General features: G+C 44.7%; 1 protein-coding gene across 10 annotated transcripts in view; it reads right to left on the bottom strand.

Annotated features, from left to right (window-relative positions):
* Positions 1-7,143, bottom strand: part of SIPA1L2 (signal induced proliferation associated 1 like 2) — a 215,790-nt gene extending 208,647 nt beyond the window's left edge. For 5 of the 10 annotated variants that reach the window (XM_044758848.2, XM_070492574.1, XM_044758839.2 and 2 more), the window contains exon 1: positions 5,503-5,784. The gene's annotated coding sequence lies outside the window, so the exon portion shown is untranslated. Of the gene's footprint in view, positions 1-5,502; positions 5,785-6,948 lie in introns of those variants that run through there. The other 5 variants (XM_044758855.2, XM_044758860.2, XM_044758864.2 and 2 more) reach the window with 2 other exon arrangements.
* Positions 7,144-21,572: the final 14,429 nt, after the last annotated feature.

Below are 21,572 nucleotides of genomic sequence, written 5' to 3'. Positions count from 1 at the left end.
TCTCCCTTTTGCTCTATAAAAGCAAGCCCCTTCCTTTGTCTCTTGGAATTTGTCTATGGTTCACCATAGTACGCACATCCTGAATTACACCTCTTTTGGCTATTTCCTCATAAAGTCATTTTTAGCGTAAAATAACTGGCAAATCTTTTTAAGTTGACACTCTTTACCTAGGGTTTGTTTTGTTTTGTTTTGTTTTGTTACTTAAGCATAACTGAACACAATTAAATAGCCTACTCTGGACTACTCTGATTTCTTGAACAGCTCAACTAACTGAGCACTCCTTCCAGCAGATCTGGCAAATATGCAAAAGTGAAAATACGGAACAATCTAACTGGCAGAGCTCAAGAGGCCCCTTCTGGCTTAACGTTTCTTTGTAAAATAGTAAGAGTATCAACTAATTAAAACACTGGGAAAATGAGAAAAGATCATGGTTATCTTCCCCCACTATCTGAGAGTAACTCAAAAGAAAATAGTATCAAACTGCAAAATAAGTTTCAGAAAGTCCAAGCACATTCTAGTTTTTTCACAATCTTTTCAGTGCCTAAGACCTTCAGAGGTCACAGGTCACAGTGTGGCCCTACTTTCTCAATCATGCAGTCATTAAACAAATATTTCCTCCTCACCAACAATGCAGAGCAGGGTTCCCGTTAATAAGACACACTCAAAATGAACTCATTTCTTTCTTAGAATAACTCAGCCAGTTGAACCAGCAAAGGAGGTTTGACAAGCTCTTTCAGAATATATGTCTGGAAAAGGCAGAAAGATATGGGCTAGTTATAAAAAATTAAGCACATTAGTACTTAACTGTAACCAAGAGAGTGTGACTCCTTGAAAAGCTGGAAGGAAGCTTCTAGAGACAGGATTCGTGGTTCAGCCACGTTAACAATTTCATCAGAGACTTAGGTAAAGATATAAAAGACAGTCTGACCCGGCGTGCAGGCAAGATTTCTTTGGGAAGTTAGGAAATGGTGCTAAATAACTGAATCAAATTCCAAAAAGTCCCAAGGGAAGAACCAGCCAAAAGAAAGCAAGACGAAGCCCGATCGATGTTAGGTCTTGAAATGACACTTGTATGGGGGGGGAGATGTGGCTTAACAGCAGCCTGTGATTAGCGACTTAGGGGTTTTAAGGAAGCTCACTGGGTCTGAGTAGCGGGGCCACCAGAAAGGTGAATGCAACTCTGGACTACAGCAGCGCAAGCGGGCCATGCCAGCCAAAGGCAGGGCCCCCGACTCTCAACACAGGCCAACCCACAGGAGAAGACTTCGGTTCTGCGCCCACCCCTGACAGGTATTGTTGAGTGAGTAACTGAAATACCTCTACAGAAGGATCTGGTCTACAGGCTACAAAGAGAGTAGAACTCAAATAAATAGGTAGAATTAGATTTCAATTCTATAGGTAAAAAACAGCTTCTAGCAGTCAAAATCATCAAAAAAGGTAGAGCTTTCTACCTCTTCCTGGCAATGTTCCAGTATTGCTGGAAGACCATGCGCAATATATAAAGGGATCCAAGCATCAGAGAAGGGTTAATTGGGCTGCTCCGTGATTTCCAAACCTTGGTCCTTAGTGAAGTTGTCACTGGTCTGTGCAAAAGAAAGAAGTATCTGTGTATTGGTGGGTATATACGCATGCATGGAATAATTTTAACAAATGACTTCTCTGGATGGGAAGAACTTTGGTCTGTCTCACAGCAGGCATTTTATTCCCTTTTTTCAGCATATACCTTGATACCATTTTTCATCAGTGTATCTTCATGAAATGCATTGATCATAGATGGTAATTTCTGCTGTTAATTTTCACTATATTTATGTAGCAACATCAACTACTGACAAATCTGACAATTCCTACAATTTGCTTTAGCTTTTGTTTTTTAGTTTTACAGTTGGATGAAAACAAAAAGTTTAAAAGCTACATGAAGGGACAACCGTAAGGCCCTTTGTGGTACAGAGATGCTATGACTAGACTCAACTCACTGCATCTTTTCTTCTTTCCTATCTCCCAACTTGGCTATACAATGTTGTACAGGATGGAAAAAGGTATCAAGGAATTGGGTTATACTAAATATGAACTCTACTAAAACAGAACTTCTACTATGGCTCAGCTCTGGCTCTGTTCGACCACTCTTTGGAACCAAAGTTTACGAATCAAATTCAGAAAGGATCAAAATAATTTATCTTTGAAGTTATGAGGCCTTGAAATTCCTATCACACTGTTATCCTTCCTTTAAAAGAGGTCACAGCTAAATGTGATTGGAACAGAAAAGCAATTTCTGAATCATTGATTTCCAGGTAAACCAAGAAAGCTATAACTCTCAGGAACATTCACATACACACTTACAATAAGCCGAAAAAAGAAAAGATACAATCGCGAAAAAATACAAATGATCCCAGCCAGTCAGTCACTTTTATCACTCTAATACATTTATTTTAAATGTTAAAGAAACCTAAAATTCTGGTGCTGAAAGAGATCATGGAAATACTTTATCCGAGTCCTTGCGACAGGCAGAAGTGGGAAACTAGAGGTTCCACACCTGGGGCCCAATGCTCCTTCTGGTCTATCACCCCACAGGGGAATTAGGTGCATTAATAAAAGTAGACAATCTGGAACATGGTCCCCCCTATTCTTTAGGACTGTACTTCATATTTCACTCAAGTTCAAAACAGGAAAAAAAAAAACCAAAAACTTTGCTTTGCTTTTCAGCGAACAGTAATAGTCTAAATTTTCTTCAAATCTAGTACATCTTTGAAAGGATTTGTAATCCTAAACCACAAGGAGATCCTAAGTTCAAAGGCTCCTTGTCTTCCTCAAGCTCCAAAAAAACTTGCCTTTACCAATTATGGCTGGGGAGTCAGGGGGCGAGATCCACAGACACACACAGTTCTTTGCAAAGTATGCAGTAAACACAACCCCTTTTAAACTAGTTTTGATGACCAAACACATTTCAACCAGTTTCAATTACCAGACAAGGGCCCTTTCAAGGTAGCTCACTACTATTTCTTCACTTTCAAGAATTGATAGTCTTACAGAATGAATAACCCACTACTACTTTTGTGTCGGGTAAAAAGATCCCCGAGGCAGACAGGTGTTTACTAAGCTCAGGTAGCAAGGAACCCTTGAAAATATCATTCCAGTCTCGAGAAAGAAAAAATAAAACTTACAAACCCATATTACACAGCTTTAACTACAATAAGCATCATAAAAGTGAAATCATGATGCTCTGATCATTCCCCTCGTAACTTCCATAAAATTAAAGCTCTTTGAGAAAGGTTAAGATTTAAAAACATAAAAAGCATTTGATAACAAATAGACACTTAAACCAGCCAGGGAAAATCTATAGCCCATACTCCAGAACCACAAGCTCCACCTCCATACCTGCAAATTCGTCCCTGGCTTTATTTTCCGGACCAAATGCTCATAGTGTTTCTTATCCAAGTTCATTTCACCCCATCTATAGGTAGCATGCGGGTACTGATAAAAGCTGTTTCTGATTTCACTTCATTTCCTTCTTCCCAGATGTTTGCTAGAGAGTTTTTTTCCCTTCAGCTATTTATGAATACACTCTAATTTAGAACAAACAAATTCAACATGTCATATTTTAAGCTCGGCAAGACACACAATAAATGACAGCTATAAAGATAATTTCAAGATATTTCTCCTGCTTATAAATAAGTCTGCCTACCTAGGCAAGATTTGGACAGGCGGCCATCGTCTTGCTTTAGAAAAAAACTACTTAAAACACATAACAGAACTTGCGGCTGCTGCAATGGCCAAATACAGCCTATTGGACTTCTCATAAAAGGAGTTGTACTTAGAAAGGAGAGACCAAATATCCACTAGGGAGAAAGAAAGAAAGATGCCCCTAACACAATCCTCAGTATGAATCACGCATATATACCTCAACTATATCTCTTCCCCAAATGCATCAATGGAATCTTCAGGAAGAATCAATGCTATCTATATTCAAAACTCAAGAAAGATTGCACTTTCCCATGACTAACATTCTTTTACATCTCTCTGAATCAAGCAGTGAACTAAGTCATCAGTAAACATCACAGGCGGAAATGTTGTCTAAGCAGAATTACACATCTCACCACAGAACAGTGAATTCCTCAAATAAGTCAAAACATGAAACAGACATCCTTAAATTTGTGACTAAAAACTGTAACCAAGCTGTTTCTTGAAATTCATCTTCAGAAATGCCAGAAATAGCAGGCCACCTTTGGATATCTGCATACATATTGGTTTTATAGGGCAGTAACGTATTTCAAAGAAGGCAACAGTTTTGGAGATTTCTTTCTCTCCCATTACTAATGGGAAAACTGGAAAAATTACAACCTGGATTGCAGACAGGCACCTCAAAAGCGCAGTTCACTAAATGCCTGTCATAAGAAAGCCATCTAGTGTTAACATTTAGAAATGAAAACTGCAGACAAAAGAGGCAAAGAAAAGAAAAACCTGAGTGACTATTTTGAACTTACTGAGCAAACCCATGAGAATCATCAAGATTCTTTGTTGAAAAAAAAGAAAGGCCATCCTCATGAAAAGCAAGTCTAAACCTAAGCAAAATCAAAAAGGTCTACAATTTTACGTTGACCAAAATCACGTTGTGGTGACCAGGCTTCCGTGACCAGTGCACTTGATTTTTCCAGTACTCACGCTGGAGTCATCTTGGGCTGAATTAATTTAACTGAAGCAGGTTAATGATGACAAATATCTCCCAGAGGGGTAAAGCCAACTTGTTTTCTCTTCCCAAGAAGCAACGGCTCTCGCTCGTAGAGGATGAACTGAAATTGATTCTTTTGGTTTGCGGCACGGATGAAAATTAACCTGGAGGTGCTCGTGGGGCTGTTTCCAGGATATGGTCAAACTAGCCTTAATAACATGGGAGGGACCCCGAACAGGACCTGGAGCAGAGGAGGGAGCGCCACACAGAGCCTGGGGAAGCGGGAGAGCCGTCGGGACTCCGAAGAAAGGTCCAGCCGAGTTGGCAGGGCGCTCGCAGGCTGCTCGGGATCCCACAAAGAGGGAGCCGGCGCCGGCGGGGGCGCGCTCGTGGCGCACACCTTCCAGGGGAACCAACCCCGCAGCAAGTTCAGCAAGTATCCCCGCCTGGCGCACGGGGGCACCGCGTCAGGCACCCTTTCATCTTTTCTCTTGGGTTAGTCACCGAGGAGTTGCAGAGCACCCAGGGGAGGTCCTCATTAGTGCTCGTGTCACCAGGAAGGGAATAACCTTTCAGCCGATCGATAACTTTGAGAGGACGAGCGGCGGCTGCTCCTCTTCCACTGGGGGCTCGGGAGCACCGGCGCAGCTGCGAGCCAGACCCCCGCCCCGCCGCCCCAGGCGCCGCGCTCCGGAGCGCCCGCCGACAGCCCCCCGAGGCGCCCCGAAGGGCAGCGCCTTGACCTCGGGACGGTCCCCTCGGAGGCCGTCCCCAGACACCACCCGAAGGCTCCAGGGCGGACTCCGCCTCGCTCCCCGTCCGCTCGCCCCGACACGCACCTCTGAAACGCAGTCCGCCGGGACCGGCTACAGCTCGCGAGCGCGTGCTGGCGCGTCCCGGGGCCGCCGCCTCGCCGCCCGCCGCTGCCCGGGGCTGCCCATCGGCCCGGACTCTGCCCGCGCCGGGCTCCGGCGGAGGCGGCCCGGACCCGCCGGCTGCGGCTGGAGCTGTCGGCCTGCGCTCAGGCGGGCGGCCGGGCGGCCGGGGCGGGGGCGCGGCGCTGCTCCTCCTCCTCCGTCCTCCTCCTCCCGCTCCGCCGGCTCCTCCCGGGCTCCGGGTCTGCCGCGCCGGCTAGCGACACAGCCGCCCGCCCGCCCGGCGGCGCCGCCCCCCGCCCTCCGCGGCCTCCCATTGGCCGCCGCCTGCAGGCCCCCTCGGCCCCGCCCCGCGATTGGGCGCGGGCGCCGTCCGTCCCGCCGCCCCGCGGGGCTCCGGGCGCAGCCGGTGCGCGGTTCCCAGGCCCCGCGGCGCGCGGGAGCGGCGAGTCCTAGAGGGCTGCGGGGCGGGGCGCGCGGCGCCAGGTGACCTCGCGGGAGGTGCAGCCCACCTGCTTCCGCAGTCCGGGAAAGCCGTCGCTGTCCTCCCCGGGACCCGTTTTCGGCCGTCTGGCAGGAATAAGTTAAAACCCCGAATCTGGCTCAGAGCAACCCCCTGCGCAGTCGCGACCCCGCCCGGCCCTCCACGCTCCAGAGCTGGGAGAGACGCGCCTCCCCGGCGCTCGGGTCCCAGCGCCGCGAGAGCCTGAGTGTCGCCGGCCGGCGACACAGACAGCCGCGGGCGCTGTGCGGGCACCTGCTCCAGTACGCCGCAGGATGGCCGCGGCCGGCGATCGCCCCGACTACCGCCTCGCTGTTCCCGGGAAGACTGCAGGAGGGGCGAGCCCCTACTGTGTGCCGGCCCGGGAGGATCTATGGACCATCGAGGGGGTTCCTCTAGTTTGTGAGGACCCCTGGAGAGCATCCTTGGACTGCCGAGGCGGTGCCCTTGCACCTAGGGGCTGGGATGGGAGGTTGCATAGAGAAAGGCATTAAGATGAGGTCAGATGGGTGCCCGCGCGCAAGAGTGCTGCGGAGAAGAGACCCTGAGAGCCAGGAGGGAGGTTCAGGCGTGCAGTTCAGGCGCACCGGCCCAGCCTGGGGCCCGTCCACCCCACCCTCCAGGCAGCCCTCATCCCCAAGGAGAGATGCCCTTGGATCTTTATGTCGACGAAGAGGAAATGAAATTTTTATACTCGTCTTTTCTCCTTTCCTAGAAGACGATCATCCAGTAGAAAGCATTGCCTGAAACTATTCATGTAAATTGCTTGACACTGGAATTGGTTGCTGAAAGACGGAAGGATCTCAGAAAACTCTTTTAGGCTAGACTGGAGTTGACTCTGCTTAAACGCTACAGTGGGAGTCCCAGCCTGCAAGCAGGAATAGACTGGTTTACAGGCTGTCACTTACCTTCAGCCCCACCATAGGATTTTCCCAGCGGCTTCAGGTGGGAGAGCTGCGCTGGCTGTGTTTCCTGACACAGGATTCAGAGCTTTCAGTTCCTCCCTTTCTAGAGGTGGAATTCATCCTGGGAAGATAATGTTGTCTGTACTTCCCTATCACAAACACTCCCTAGAACATAATTCTGTGAAAAGTTACAGGCCGTCCCTCCCATGCTATATTTCTCTCTGATCTAAAGCATGTGCACGTTGTGCAATCTTTTATATCTCTTTGTAAAATATGGGTATGGGTGTAGTAAAACATGTCAGAGAGCAGTACTATGGCATGACCAAGTTCCTGAGTTTTCCAGGTTTTGATAGGCTTCCCCACTGTCACCCCATTATCAGGATTTACAAGATTTGTCATTTATTCATTCAACCAACAATTATGGAGACCCTGTGGTGTTCCAGAAGGTACTAGGTGCAGAGGATGTAAAAATGCCTAGGACATAGGCCCTGATCTTCAGAAGGTCACCTACTCACACATGTAGATCCTCATATATCGTAGATGCCCTACCAGAGTTATGAACAAAATCCCACAGGAGTAGCCATGAGGGACGTTGCCTGGGGGAGCCTAGGGAGGACGTACTTCCCTCCACAGCACATTATCCGGGTACTTCTCACACATCATGTAATGACACGTTTCACTGTCTTTCCCACTGTTCTGTAAGAGCCATGAGGCAACAACCTCGTCTCCCCCAGCGTTTTGACTCCTAAGACAATGACTGCCTGAGTCAATGAGTTGACACTGAGGTGCAGTTGTCCACTGTCTGATAGACAAGGAGGACCCTTTGATGTGTTCCTTAATGTCCAATACATAGCGATCTTGTAAGGAAGTCTGGGCAGACACTCCCAATGACGAAATTAGCCACAGTTCTCTTCCCCTCCCACCTTACCATCCCTCTTGTTGTGTTTTGCAAACTAAAATTGAACTATCCTAAACCCTTTGGGCCACTACCAAAGTTTGCAGCGTTCTTTGAATGCTTGTAATTGATGGTGCAGAGTAAACAGTTGTGTGCACTTATGAAAGTCCGTGAGTCTCCGACTTTCACTGAAACCCAGGTTACAAGCAACCGTCCCTCATCAGAATGTTCCAGGCCTCAGCGAATATGTCCTGACCCCCTCTGCCGAGCCTGACCAATGCTGGACAGTGGCGATATGGCCCAGGACAAGAGCCAAAAGTTGTCCACCTCAGCGCAGACAGACAAAGCTCAGGAATGATTTTGGGTCTTCCTCACCAAATGAAATCTTCTAGAAATGCTAATAGATGTAATGCTCGTGTCTTCCTCACTAGTCTTCTTCCCAGCAGCCCTCTGATTTGTTGCCTTTTTAGGGAAGGGTAAACTGAGGGTGGAGACTGGAATTGCGGCACCTGTTAAGACGTTGGTTATTTTGGCCTTAGGGTGTCTTACTGAAAAAAATTCTCTTCCTCTTAAACCAATAAATTTCACTGAAGTTTTAAAGAAAAATATTACCTATGACGTGTGAAATTGTTTCTGCCTAAAAGCTAGAGTGAGCTAGCCTGTGTTAACCTGCTCACTTTCGCCTTCCCTCGGGTCAAGACTCTCCCCTCGTTCTCTAAGCCTGACTTTCTATCTCTCGAAAAGACTCTCGAAAGTCTTTTTTCTCCTCTGAATTTCGTGAGGCTCTAGGGTTTCCCAAAGAAACAAACTCAAGTGATTAATTCTCTTCACAACTCTGAATCAGCACATCAACCCCTTCTGAAATCATTCCAACCTCAGTCTTACCTATTTTTCTCTGAAAGGTGTAAAAAAAAGGCACAGAGTTCAAAGACATACTTAAGCTGTCTAGCCCTTTCCAAGATTTTGAGTTTGTGGGCTGCCCTTGGCTGGTACTTTTATCTATTCACCTTTGAATTTAGCTAAACAAGGGTTTTATTTCCTTGACACACTACAGCAAGATTCTACTTACAGACAATACACATGCACTGAAATAAACCTGAGTGGCTAAGTTAAGTGAGGGTTTAGATTCCCACCCTCATTTCCTCCTTCCCTTTTCTAATATCAACACTCCTGGCATTGGCCCTGAGCTAACATCTGTACCAATCATCCTCTATTTTGTATGTGGGACGCCACCACAGCATGGCTCGATGCGCGCTGTGTAGGTCTGCACCTGGGATCTGAACGTGTGAACCCTGGGCCACTGTAGTGCAACGTGCAAACTTAACCACTATGCCACCAGGCCAGCCCCAACCAACCCTCTTTTTTAAAGTCTTAAGACAAGGGAATATTCATAATTTGCAAGAAGTATGTATTGATTGCCTACCACATTCAGAGGATTATGTTATACTCAAAGGACCCAAAGGGCTACACACCAGAGTATGTGAATTTCATGATAACGAGCATGACTTGGGAGCAGGTGCTCAGGACCACCAATGAGTGGCACCCACAGGCGGAACAGGAGAGTCAACAGTCCACAGGCACAGCTTTGGCCAGTTGAGGACGTCTTCGCCAAGGATATCAAACCAGCCGAGTAAGGAGGAGAAAAGATAACACTACCAGCAAGAGGAAGCACAGCGAGCAAAGACACAGGAACCAGCTATGCCAGGCCTTTTTGGGAAACTGCCCTGCCTTTTGGCCAAGCAGAGGCTTATTCACCTACATAAACACTTCAATGGTGTTTCGTCCATGAGAGGCCCTGTTTTCTTCTTAGAGGGGAAATCCTCCCATGAGGATAAGCATGTGGGCATTGCTGCCTCTTTCTTTCAAAATGGAAACCTCTTGTTAGGTTATGGTCTTGTGAAGTCAAATAAAAAGTGCCACGTTCTGCTGCAATTAAAAAACACGCTTAAGCTGCAGCTCAGAAATCTGAGTTACTGGCCTTGGTTGTGAGTCAACCAGTAGTCCTGATAAAAATAAAGCACCTATTCTCCTTCAAGTGGAACCCAAGAGAATAATGTAAGAGTCATTAAATAATGTGCTAAATATCACATACCATCCATAGGAGCCTAAGAAGAAACCCATCTAATAAAAAACCCTCAATTCTGCAAGAATATTTGGAGGCCTACTGTGTGCTCAGTTCTGTTCTGGGGGTACAGAGGAAGATTATTACATGTAAATAATGAGACACTCCTCAAGGAAGTACAATATGACTGAGAGGGGATTCTTACAAAGGAAACAGTTCTAAGGAGAGTGCCAAGGCAATACATGAAAAAGGTCATGATGTATGATGTGTGCCATGGGGCTCTGGGAAGGCAGTACTGGATGGAGTGATCAAAGATCAGTGACAAAGATCCTTCAGAAGAGAAAGGTTTCTTGTTTTCTAATCACGCATTTCACAATTAAGAGTCCTATATGTTGCTCTTTGCTGTAATATCCTAGTCCAATGTATCTCCAAGAATCCTCCAAGATAAATGGATCCCTTCCTTTCTGATGATTCAGACTCTTGGCCATAGCTACTCGCATTTTCTTCCCCTTACCGTCTCCAGTGCAGACCCAGAGCTAAATGACTTGTACAAACTTCATCACTCTTAAAGCTCTCAGCTCGCTTCAAAAAAGGGCCTAAGCCGTACGTAATTCAAAAGCATCTTCCACTTTGCCCTAGCTTTAGTCAGCCCAAATAGTATGTTTTTTAGGAGGCCATATGCTTTGGTGTGAGAACACCCTGGCTTTGAATCTGGTTTGGAAGCTTCTTATCTACGTGACTATAGATAAGCTACATCTCACAGTTCCATTTTCCTCATCTGAAAAGTGGGGCAATCATACCTCAGAGGGCCGTGGTGATCATTCCTTATGATTTGGAGTGTGAAGTGCTTAGCACAGTGGCTGGCATACACTGAGTGCTGAAAACACAGTGGATCACCAATGTTCACCATCTCCTCTTACCTTTCAAGGTAGGGACTGGGGTTTTATTTCCAGTCCCTCACATAGAGCCTGGCACAGAGTAGTGGCTGATAAATACCTGATGAATGAGTAAAAGAATGGGTACATGGATTACATTGAGAGATGAAGTCCTATATTTTTTTTCTATTTTCGGCCATAGGAGATTTAAAGTTTATATTTTAATCCTCCAAATCTTATTCTTACTTGAGACTTACCATGTTCTTTAGCCAGTGTTTTTAGTTTTACTTTTAAGAAATAACAAAGCAGTAACAGTAATAACATGTAAGTTGAATTGCTCTATGAGAGCTGCTATCTTATACCACTAGATGGCGTCTACCAATAATAACGCGGAAAAGCACCACACATCCTGGGCTAGGTCATCACTCTAAAGAAATTAATACAGAAAAGGCATTTATATATGTGTACGTGTATATATATTAATGCGGAAAAGGCATATATATTTATATATATGAACATACACGTATACATACACACGTATATATTTACCTTTTACATATGATTTCTTTTTAATATTGGTTATGAATCTAGAGCTGCCCAGAGTTTGGCAAACACTTGCTTTCCTAATTTTAATATTCTCCTGTAGCAACGTTTTTAGTTGTCAATTAAACTCTAAGCAGCCTCAATGCGCAAGACGTTTCACGGCGTCTGGTGACTACTCTCCAAATCTTTCTGCAACTTTGCTAGAAAAACTCACCCCCTGGGAGAAAAGTTAGAAAAAGTTCAAAGTGATAGGGAGAAAGTAAAGAGGCAGACAGACTCTTCTGCCTGTCTTCATCATTCAGTCATTCAACGACCGAGGATTGGGCACCTTGGGACTGCCAGCCCTGCACAAGGCACTGAGGCTATGGTGGTGAACAAGATTTCCTTTTGAGGATGTGTGTGCTATCACACGAAGAAAACTATCAGCATATTAAGAGACAGATGTTTATAATATGGCACTGAACGCATATAAGGGGACAGATGTTTCTTAGAAACTGTTCAGAATTATAAGGGAGAAAGAGAGACAAATTGAAAATGTCAGATCAGGACTAGGTAGTTTTTGCTTTTCCATTCCCAGGTGCATTAACGAGGCCACATGTCCTCATTCTGACGTTTGGTTACCCATGGCCTTTAGGCCGAGGATAGCTGCCCTTAAAGCATTCTTGGGGGGACCCAAGTGGAGAGGGACTAGAGGCAGGCAGACAGGCAAGTAAATCTTCACATTTGAAGCTCCTCAGGATTACCTTCTACTCTGATCCTCTCCATACGAACTCTCATCCTTTTCAGTGTTTACAACTACTAGCCTTATGCTGCTCGCTCCGAACCAAATAGTCAGCCCTGGATATATATCTCAGGTATATATATAAAAAATACCTTTTATTATAACATAATATAATAAGTATAATATATAATAAATGATAATATAATATATATATTCAGTCAACATCTCTACTTAGAAGCTTCAAAAGTAGCTTGAACTCAATACACCTCAAATGCAATACATTCAAGACTTTGACTATCATATGACTCTTCAAACTCCTTTTCCTGTTATCCCTATTTCAGTAATGGCATTATCACCTATTTATTTGTCATGTCAGAAACCTACGGCTTCTCCTTAATTTCTCCTTCTCTCTCTTTCGCTCAGCCAATCAATTATCAGGCCATTAACTCTACCTCCTAAGCATCTCCAGTGTACATGTGCTTCTCCTCATCCTTCCTGCACCATCATATCTCACCAAGACAGTGGCAGCAGCCTCCTAAATGGTCTGTCTTCCCGTCTCCTGTCCGGCTCTTCTCTAATCCGTCTGCTCCACTGCAGTCTTCCATCTGCACAAATCAGATGGCTTCCCTCCCCTGCTTCAGAACCTTCAGAGGCTTTCCATTGCCCCCAAGATAAAACCTTAACTCCTTGATCTGACCCCTTCTGCCCTCTCCAGCCTCCTGCCTTGCCCTCTTTCCTCCAGCAACCAAACACCTTCAGTTCATTCCCCTCCTCACCCTTCACCTCTGAGCTTCTACACAGTCTTTTCTCTCTGCCGACAATGTCACTCTCCTCCTGCTTTCATCTAGCTGACCCCTCTTCATCCTTCAGGTCTCAAAGAGCACTCCCTCAGGAAGACCCTTCTTGATCTCTGCACTGGGTTAGGTCACCCCTGCGTCTTCTCATGGCATCCTGAACCACCCATCATAAACCTCCTGCTTTCTTGTGTGTGTGGTCTCTGTCTTTCCCATTAGAATAGAAATTCTGTGAAGGTAGGAGGTTTCTAGCAGCCTTGATCACCTCCTCCATGAAACACTCCTCCACAGCCTGATCTACGTCTGAATTCCTAACAGCTTTTGCCAAAGATTCCAACCTTAGCCCCAGACAGGCCTCTGCTGGTGCATCTGGTGAATGGGGAGATGGGCCTGGTGGCAGTTTATTGCCTCTGCAGGGGGTCAGATGTACCCACAGGGAACCAATTCATCCTAGGAAAAAGACGCATTTGGCCACTTATTGTACCTCAGAGTCAGAGGGGTGGCATGACTAGGACAAAATGACATCTGTCGTTCATATTGATTTATCTTGGAACCTGCCTTTATATGCTCATAGCTGTATTATAAGGAGACATAGGGGCTATACTTCAAAATTATCAGTTGAAATCCAGTGTGGCACTAGGACACAAACAAGTTGCGTTTATTTTCTTCTGTTACAAAGTGACCCAACACAGTGAGGTTGTCCTCAGATTCAGCCCTGGCCTTCAAACAGCACTGGCCCAGGTATAGCAGTGTCCTGCAGGAAGTGGCAGAAGCAGCAGGGCCTGTCAGGGTACTGGACGGGGAGGAAGAGGACAAAAGAGGCTCAAGGAGGTGGTGGTATCTGGCAGGTGTGGCTTTACCCAAGCCAGTAAAGGAAGCTGCAGCTCTTACCAGCTGCAGTGGCCCAGGAACCACAATGCACCCGGTGGAAGGCACAGAGCTACCAGTAAAATCAGTCACGTGCACTTGAGACTCATGCCCTCAATATGCCCAGAAATGTGTGAGCCAACCAACGATTTTGTAGAGAGGTGGTATTCTGGATAGCAGATGGGAATGAGAGCCAAGGAAAGAGCAATGATTACTCTGAATGTGGCCCCTTCTGGACCTGAAGCCAGTCTAGGGAATCTGTGGTCACGTCCAAATTGAGGGTAGGAGTCACTGAGTTTTATAGATATTATCTCGAACTCTTTGTTACCAGTGCAGTATGTACCATCTATGTCTTTTCTCTAACCACATTTGATAAATGATGGAGATAAATCTGTCTAAGCAACTTGGCCACTATTCAAGGAGCTTTGAGGAATGCTATGAGTGATGGTATTATTTTTAGAGTATAGCACAGAGGGAGGGCAGTTTTTGCCTCTTGAGTTTTTGTCCCTCTGTAGGTATAAAACCTAGAAAATGCAAATGGGCTTTTTGTCTCTTGAGTACATAGGGCCAGAATCCCAATTTCTCCATGATCCTTCTATGTTTTAAACGTGGTGATTTCTCCATTATATCTATTCTCTCCGTTATTTCTCCAGCTATTTCCCATAGGAAATTAGAGAAGAAGGCTGTGAAGGGGGAGTGTTAAAGGTATATGTGGACGAGTAATTATGATAAAGTGGTCTCCCCAACCACATTCTAGTAACAAAAAGCAATTGCTTTAAGGTCACCTATTATGTTCATTATGCCACCTCTTCTCCATGTAATTGCACAAGTCATCAATAATAGAGTACAAGTATTTCCTCCCAAAAGACAAGTTATATGAGTTAAAACACAAAGCAACATAGCCTCAGACAAGACTTTTTACGTTAGTGTGTAGTTCAAAACTGTTTCTGATTGCCTGGTAATTATCCACCAAGGACCAGCTCTAGCGGCCTGCGTTCTCCAGGAAGGGAACAGAAGTGACACCTGAAGCTCGGCAGTACCAGCCCAGGCATCACACAACAACTGACAGTCCAGATAATTAGTCAAGTGCCCAAAATATGTTATTACCGTGTCTTCCATTGACTACTAGTATACTCCCTGAGTAAAGCCTGCTCAAAAGGAAAAAAAATTGTAACTACGTCTATGCCTCTCTACTTACATATCCTTCAAACAGGAGGCTCACATTGGTTCAAAGAATATACCACATTATACTTCATTTGCTCTTGTTCTGATCATTTCATGCTTTCAGTAGCTTACCAGCAGGAAACCACTAGAGGAGACCTATCCAGACAAGATTAGACAACATACAATTATCATCTTTAGTATTCCCACTTGGAAAATTGACTGGTATTCATGTGGAACAATAAAATCAAATTTGCTGGCACTTTACTCCAAACTCATGATTATAAAGAGAGGATCTTGTGGAGGGGTGTCACTGTGTACCAGGAGAAGACACCAAAGAGGAAAATGCATCTGTACCGATGGTAAACATATAGTTTCAGCGCTGAGCTCCTCCATTCCAAGCATTCTCTTTTCACTCTTTTCTATCAGGTAATAACAGCAGTCTTGGTTTCTTACACACTATTTGGAGATCAAGGAATCTCCCCCTAGGATTGTCACTTAACAAGCGTGTACATATTGAACTCCTGTAGTATGCTGGTCACCCTCCTTGGGGGCAGGGGTGCAATGCCATAGGTCCATCTTATAGGTGAAACTGGTTCATATCTAGTTTGGGGCTGTAAAACCCTCAAAGAGTACAGGGCATGTGACAGGGATGTCAAACAACCCTAGGATAAATGCTTATTCATTCATATTTTCCTATTCATCCACCCATCCATCCACCCATCTATCCATCAAACATTCTTTGTGTGCACTGTATGCCATGCATTATGCTAGGCACTGTGGTTGCAAAGGTAAATTAGAGCTCAGTTAAAGGTAGAAGAGGCAATAGGTAGATGAATAATTCTAAAAAAATAATAACAGGATAGTAGCCAGGATTTGAATCCCCTTTAGCAGTCAGGAAGGGATATCACGCTAAAGTCAGCCCCAAAGAATGCTAGATATTAACTAGGTGGGGAGGAAGCCTGTTCTGGATTAAGATGCCTTTCCCAGTTCCCTTTAGCTGTCACTTTTCTCTGATTTTCACCTATTCACCACCTCTTCACTCCCTAACTCTGATAAAGGCAATTCTTTCCCTGTATTTTAACTTTTCCACTGGCCTCAGCTCAAGGTATACCAAGGTTATTTTTGAACCAAATCCAGTGAAAAAATTTCCAGTTTAGAGATAATACAAAAAGGATTCTTTTACTCTTTAAGATGAAATCTCCTGACCCTAAATCGACATTCACTACCTAAAGATTTCAGGCTGCTCTTTCTACCTGAAATTGTTGGTTTTCCAAGTCTCCAACTTTTTTTTGTTTTATCATTTCATCCACTGTTACATTCAGACTGCAAAGGTAAGCAAGAAAAATCAAATTTAATTGACAGATATGAGGAAATGTAAAAGTTGAAGACTCTGAAGATTACACGAGCTCATCAACATGGCATGGGCATAATTTTCAGTCTTCCTTAAATTCTTGAACACTGTATGACTCATTCAGTGATTTCAATCTGGATTTTTTTTTATTTTAAAAAAACAACCTTAGCATAACTTCTTGTTCTTCAAATTTTCAGTCAGCATTTGTACTAACAGAGTTATTGAATTTTATAAGGAAATTCCACGTTGCTTGAGAGAATATAGATTTTTATTTCTATCGTCACATGCAGGTTCTACTATTGTGTACCTACAGAACTTTAACTTGCTTTTGCACCCTCTTTCAGAACATAAACCTTGGCTAACTAAGCCTTTTTGGCTCTTTCCAAAGGAAACAAGACATTATATCAAAACATGATGCTGAATTACTTTTGGTATCTGCTGTGAAAAAAGTTGATCCCATGTATAAGTAGGAAAATAGATAAGGCTAATTAAAAGCACAATAAATCACATGAAGGAAAGAGACTGTAATCTGGCTTCTGGCTCAGGACTAGTTTGGACATCACAGAGAATATGACAATATTATTCATCTTTGTTGCAACCCAGTGATTCATCTGTGATCATGTTCACTCCCATGATGATTGCTCTTCGTGACAGAACGTTAATCATTCAGGAAAGACAGGTCCTACTACCAAAAAGTAGACAATTGAGACTCTCCTACGTGGAGCCCCAAATTTGCCTCTAAGGGAAGATAAAGCCATTAAGTCAACCTTCCATGTAACCACAGTATCTGCCAGGCAATGCGATTTCTTCTCCCAGTGAACTGGGAGCCAGGTGGTCCGAGGTCTAGCCTGGCCCTGCCACAGACTGGCTATGGGGTTTAGGGACTTCACTCAATCACTGAGCACCCTAGTTTGTTTGGCTGTCAACTATGAAGCGGGAATTAATAATCTCTAAGATTCCTCCTGGCTGTTATCTTGGAGGAGTCTGTAATGAAGGGATGGACTGATGTAATCCATCAAGGTTAGCAGAAGCCACTCTACTCTGTGATGGTTCTGCTCAGGTATAGAAGGGGAATATTTCTGATCCTTCAACATGATGTCACTTTCTACCTGCAATTCGTTGAGCTTCTGTGTTTGTTCTGCTAAAAGCACAATGAAGGCAGGATGGTTCTTCTAAAAACCAATGATCAAAAAAAGTTGAGTGTGCCTCCTTAAGACTTGCTGTAATTGACGCCATTGCAGCTAGAATATGTAATTATTTTTATTTCATTTTAAAGGTTGACTGAGTGGAGTGAAACTATTTCTGAGCAATGGAGTGTCATAGATCACAGAATCTAAAAGTCTAAAAGAAAACTACAAAGTTTTCCTGGTGTCTCCTGCTGCGATCCAAGACCGACAAGAACCTTTGTTGTTGTTGGGTTGTTTTTTTAAGCTCTTTAAAATATTATTTTCCTTAGAGAATTTGAATGTGGTGGTCATGTGTCTTTCCATTAGTACTGATCTGTGTCAACCTCCCACTGAGCTGTGCCTGAACAAGAATCTTCTCCTTTAAGGTGTTCGACTCTTAAGGGTCACGGCTTCTCCACACTTTGTCTATCATTAATAAAGTGACTATCACGTAGAAATATCTTCTATAGTGACTTCTACTTTTCTCCAGGGAGTGGTACTGACTCTCACTCATTTTTCTTTCATTGGTTACCAACCTTTACCTAAAGGGAAGAGACTTTAACTAGGAATCAGACCTGTGATATGACAAGTAAGAGAAGATTTATTGGCCTACTTCTCTAAGCAAAGGCCTAAGTTTGGCCAAGGAAAATGACTAACTATGGGAGTTTTTCTGCTACAGCAAAGGTTAATCCTATTGATGTTTATATTATTACATGCTGCTTTTTAAGACCAACTCAAATGAAAACAGAAATTGAAAGCCTTGTGATAAGAGGAAAAGGAAAAAGATCAAAAGCTTTCGGCAAATGGCAGTAAAATATTTGTTCTAGATTTTTTTCTAATTAAAATGCTATTTTAATTGGCTTGAAGGGATGTTTTTAGGTCTTGAATGGTTTTATCATCCAATGTGTTCAAATTAGGGGGTAGGCCCAGGTTTATGAAAAATGAAGCTTGAATAAATGTGGGTGTTCCCTTTCAGAAAAAGATTGCAACATTACAAATACGAATTAGGTATGAAAGCGTACAGTATTTCTCTGCATTACCTGCTTCCTTCCGATGCTGGATGTGAAAGGCCTCACTCCTACTGGGAGACAAACACTGAGCTGTACCTTCAAGCCTCTGATTTTTATGGAAAGAGAAAAAGCCTCCTGGACACAAAAGAGAGACATTTGACCAAATTTGTGAGCTGCAACCTTTTCTGGGATTCACCCAGAAAAACAAAAACTATTCAAGATGGGATGTTATACAGATAATGAGGGATCTGAAAACCTGAACAGAGGACAGTGAGGCCACACAGCAATTAGCAAGAGCAGACAGATACTTCCATCCCTGGGCTGGAGTGGCAGTGGTGAAGCCACCAGAAGCCAGGCCCAGTCTGATCTGCAGACAACAGAGGAAGGAGCTGAGAGTGGGAACTGGAGCCATGTGTATTAGTTATCTGTGGCTGTGGAACAAATCACCCCAAACACTGACAAAACATCACGTATTACCTCACAGTTTCTGTGGATGAGGAATCCACGCATGGCTTGGCAGGGGCCCCTGGCTTTGGCTCTCTTCAGGCTGTAACGTAGGTGTTGGCCAGGGCTACAATCACCTGAAGGCCGCACTTCAGTGAAGGGCAGGACTCAGCTCCTCATGGGCTGTTGGTGAGAAGTTTCCCTCAGTTTCCTGCCCCACAACAAGGCAGCCAGCTTCATCCGAGCAAACAGGTGAGAGAGCAGGAGTGTGCACAGACAGACGTCAGTCTTTTTTTTCACTGAATCTTGGAAGTGCCATCCCATCATTCTTGCCATGCTCTATTCATTAGAATATGCCCAGCTCACACTCAAGGGGAAGGGATTACTCAGGAGCGTGAATACTTGGAGCCATTGCTGAAGCTGCCTGCCACCCAGGGAGGCCAAAGACAGCAGAGGAAGCAGAGGGAGAGGGGAGAAATTACCCTGGCTTCTCCTCTTCTCTCGCCCTCTAATCTTCTAGCAGGGCCCCCAACGGCAGGAAAGCCTTGGAAATGTGGTTCCATTCACTATAGCAGGGGTGGGGCTGAGAGCAGACTGGCTACTGACCAGCACAGTATCCTTTTATATTTTCTGTCATACCCGGACAAACAACACAAAGGGATTTTATCTAAAGAGAACTATTTAATGGTAATTGTGGCTCTTTCTGGGACCAAAGGATATTATTTTTGGTCTTTTATGAGGTGGCCTTGTGCTCTATTCCAACCTTCCTACTCACCAAAGAGCCCCCATTACATGTGCATACGTGCGTGCACAAACACACACACATGCACACGCATCCCGTCAGTTCTTGCCCACATAGTGGAGTTTCCTTACTTGGTTGGGGGCAGGCAAAACATACTAGCCCCCGCCTTACATCTTTAGCCCAGAGATGGTTCCTTTAACTGAATATGATCTAACTATGACCCTGCAAACTGCATTTGGTCATTAAGTCTTGGGATACCTGGTTAATATCTCACAGAGCAGGCGGGTAACCTGTGAGTCCATTGTGACTTCTCTTATTTGAAAACTTTGGCAGGATTTTTGGAATAAATCAGTACTGTTGATTGATTTTGATTTATTCCTCTCCCTTTTTCTTTTTTTTTCACTGAGGAAGATTCATCCCAAGCTAACATCCATGCCAGTCTTCCTCTATATTTTAGTACGTGGGCCACCAGCACAGCATGACTGCTAGCAGAACAGCTGGAAACTAAGCCCAGGTCCGCACCCAGGAACCAAACCTGGGCCACCGAAGCAGAGCACACTGAACTTAACCGCTAGGCCACGAGGGCTGGCCCTATTATTCCTCTTTTTTATAATATAGTGACCATATATAATCTCTAGAGTGCAAGAATAAAAGTACCAGTCAGCAATGACCAGCTGATATTATCACATACCTGCTAGCAGATTGTATTTTCCAAAGATGGCTGCAGCAATATCTTTCATCCCACGTGCTCTGGGACCTTGCCACACCCCTACTAAGAGATGGTGTTTATGTCCACTCCCCTTGAAGTGAGGCAAATGGTCGTGGCTGCCTTGACCAATAGAGTATGGTGGAAGGAATACTTTGTGCTATCTAAAGCTAGGTTATAAAAATGCCAGGCACAGGCACCTTGTTCTCTTGCTACACTCACTCTTGGAATCTAGCCACCATGTTGCGAGGAAGCCCAGGCAGCTGCAGAGAGGCCCACGTGAAGCTGAATGGAGGCTTCTGGCCCCAAACCCTGATTTTGCCCAGCCAACAGCCAAGACTGACTAGTTGTGTGAGTGAACCATCTTGAAATGTATTCTTCAGTCTCCTATTGAGCTTCTTCACCTGACATCACTTGGAAGAGAGACAAACCATCCCCAATGAGGCCTGTCCAAATCACAGACTTGTGAGCAAAAGAAATGGCTATTGTTGCTGTTTAAGCCAATATGCTTTGAGGTGGTTTGTTACATAGCAATAGAGAACTGGAACACACCCTCTGGGGAATCCCCCAAAAGCTGAGGCAGAATACATTGATTAGGAATGTGTTTGGCTAGAAATGACAGAAAACCTGACTCAGAGCGGCTTACACAAACAGAGATTTACTTTGTTCACAGAGCAGGAAAACTGGAGGTAGAAGGCTGTTGGCATTGGTTTGGAGGCTCAGCTCTATCAGGGCCATTGCCTCTGCAGTTCTTTCATCCTTTCCTTCACGCTTGTTGCCTCAGTGTAATAGAATGGCTTTCCTGGCTCCAGGCACAATGTCTGTGTCCAAGGTAGGATGAAGAAGACAGGGAAAGGAGTGGAGTCTTTAAGCCTCTCCTCAAGCCCTCTCAGCCTCTGGGTCCTAGGAGCGCCTCCAGCTGGAAGACAGGCAGGAATAATGAGTATTTGCCTTTACACCCACTACAGCGAGGGGTGACAGAGGAGAAAGGGGTTGGGTTGGGCTCTGGGGCAGCCATAGACTTTGCATGGGTTCCCTGCATAAGACAAGGAGGCTTCGAGCGAGCAGCAAGGGGGCTCCAGAAACGAAAGCTAAAATAAGTGAGTAGAAAGGTCAGGTCAGTTTTACCAGTCAAGAAAAATACAAGTAAGATTTTGTTGTCACATATTTAATATTTTCAAAAATTGGCAAAACTCCACATCCATGTGACTAACTCAGGTATTTCTTCCAATTCTTCAAGCATCTCTTCCCAGATATCTCCCAAATGTCTCTCTGCCACCCAGTCGC

Source organism: Equus asinus, chromosome 2 (genome assembly GCF_041296235.1).
Source record: "Equus asinus isolate D_3611 breed Donkey chromosome 2, EquAss-T2T_v2, whole genome shotgun sequence".
NCBI lineage: Eukaryota > Metazoa > Chordata > Mammalia > Perissodactyla > Equidae > Equus > Equus asinus.
This window is presented reverse-complemented; position numbering and strand designations above follow the sequence as displayed.